Source organism: Macadamia integrifolia, chromosome 1 (genome assembly GCF_013358625.1).
Source record: "Macadamia integrifolia cultivar HAES 741 chromosome 1, SCU_Mint_v3, whole genome shotgun sequence".
Taxonomy (NCBI): Eukaryota; Viridiplantae; Streptophyta; class Magnoliopsida; order Proteales; family Proteaceae; genus Macadamia; species Macadamia integrifolia.
In genome coordinates, this window is record NC_056557.1 from 31,155,254 (window position 1) to 31,158,022 (window position 2,769).

Here is a 2,769-nt window from a genome sequence, read left to right on the forward strand (position 1 = left end):
TCTCCTTTTAATGAAGTTTCAGCTTTCTGACAAAAAAAAAAGAAAAAGATTCCATTTGCAAAACTTAATGAAAGTAAGCATGTAGTGCATGTTTGACGGTATCTGATGGTGATGGTGATGGTGTCAAACAGCTTTGTGCTTTTGTTGCGATTATTAAAGAATCGAGAAATCCTCATGCAATCATTCTTTTTTTCTTTTTTGGTAAGGCAAATAAATATCCTTGCAACAAAACTAGGGCACAATTCAGTCCCAACATCCCCTCCTCGGTTAAAAGGATGCTCTTCGACCGTTTCCAAACTATGTCACTAACTGTCTGGATTCTTATTCAGGAATTCCACTTATTGGTGGCAAGCTCAAGAAATCTCATTGCCAAGAGCTTTTGCAGAGAGTAAATAATAAGTTGTCTACTTGAAAATAAAGATTCCTTTCGGCTGCTGGTAAAGAAGTTCTTATTCAATTTACTCTATCAGCTATGCCTCTTCACTTCATGTCATGTTTTAAACTGCCCTCTTCAACTCTCATGAAGCTAGATTCTCTCTCTAGGAACTTCTACTGGTCTAATGGTGAAAAGAAACTTATTTATACTATCAATTGGGATTCGATTTGTCTCTCACGTAAATCTAGAGGTTTGAATCTAAAGCTTTCTTCTCACATGAATCAAGCTCTTTTGGCAAAAAAAAGCATGGGCACTCTTGCAGCACAATCTCTCGCTCTGGGGTCGTCTTATGAAGCAAAAATATTTTCCTTACTGTAATTTTCTACAAGCTCAGTGTCCTGTTTCTTCATCTTGGGGATGGAAGTCCATCATATTTGGTCGGAATCTTCTTCTTTCTAGTCTTCATGTCCATCTTGGCAATAGTCGGTCAATTAACCCCTAGATTGATTCTTGGATCCCAAATTATCATCCTTCGACTGCTCCTCTTCCTCTACACCCCCAAGCTCCTCTCACTGTGGCTGAGCTTATTGATGAAAATACACACTCTTGGAAGACCGATATTGTTTTTCATTGGTGGCCACCGGATGTAGCAGAAGCAATCATCTCCATCCCTATTCCTATGGTTCATGTGGAGGATAGATATATTTGGTCTCCTACTGCTAGTCAGCGTATCGTCTGGCTCATCGAGGTCACCTTAACAACACAAATCCTATTTGGCTCAAGGTCTGACATATCCCTACTTCCCCAAGGATACGCTCCTTTATCTGGGAAGGTTCTTCTTGATCGTGTACCACTACCTGATCTACTTAATTTTAGAGGATTAAATCTGCCGACTATTTGTCCATTATGCAATGGAGGCTTTATCAATGCGGTTCACCTATTTCTTCTTTGTGATTTTTCGAAACGAGTATGAATTTCAGTTGGATTTCCCGTCATGGACTCTAGTCTCTCTATATTCAGAACTGGTTGGCTTACATCTTTGCTCGTTGGCCTGCCTACCCTAAAGGCTGGCTTAACACTCTTGCAATTTCTATAATTTGGTCTATATGGTGTTCGTATTTGAATATATCATTTCTTCAAAGCTCGTGTACTGATATTGTTGCACAACGGAATCGGCAATTAGCTAAGGAGTACTTCAATGTAGCAAATACTCGTAACTACATTATAACTTCGTATAGCTCTTGGTCTTGTCCCCCTCATCCATTTATCAAAGTCAATACAGATGGATCAAGCCTTGGGTGTCCTGGCCCATCTGGTATTGGTGGAGTTTTTCGAGACTGCAATGGTCGTTTTATTTTCTATTTTTTGGAATATGTGGATCCTTCTATGCTATTGTTGCTGAAGGCTTGGCTATTCGTCGTGCTCTCCGCCTCGCCATTAACAAAGGTATTCATTCTCTATGTATTGAGAGCGGCAACTTGGTCATCATCACTCTTTTGAAGGTGGTTCATCATGCTATCCCCTGGCGTATTGTTAATATCATCAATGACTGTTTTCACCTTATCTCATCTTTCCATATTGTGGAATTTGAGCATGCCTATCGTCAAGCTAATTTTGCAGCTGATGCTCTGGCTTCCTATGGCTCAAGCACCCGCTGCTCTTTTGTGTGGGATCCTACACCCCTTCCTTTCTTTCCCCCATTTTACTGGCCGGTCTTTCTGGGATTTCTTTCCTCCGGCATTGTAACTAGTTCTTCTTCTTGTGGTTAATTTACTACTTTACCCAACAAAAAAAAAAAAAAGGAAAAAAAAGTTGCAACTTGGGACAATACAACTGCCAACTAGATTTCAATACGAGAGTTTGACAACCATAATTTTCGTGCATAGTAGCAGGTATCGGCCCATTTTGAAATTGGTAATTTATCCGATATGCATTAATTATAGGGATTAGATATTTCTGCTCTCAGAGGCTCAGAGGCTCAGACTAGCTCAGATATCCATATCGTACCATATTTTCACATGTTCACCTCTGTCCGAATTGTATCACCGATCTAGTGTTGGTCAGGTATTGATACCGACTGACAAGGAATCTAATATCGATTACTAAAATTTTATCGACAAATTTTTCAGGAATTTTTTTTTTTTTTTAATTTAATTTCTCTTATAGAGAATCTGTTCAGCCGTAAGTTGTTCATCCATAAGATTTAATCTTTGAACCTTCAACAATGAGGATTAAGAGTTAACAATGACATTCACTTCTCCAGGAGTGTGACTGTAGTGCCAAAATCATCATCTATGCTAAAGAAAAATAAAATTGTTTTTTGAGAAAGGCTTTTCTGAGTAAGTGGTATAAAGGAACACTCCAATGAAGTGCAACAAAATGATATCATATAT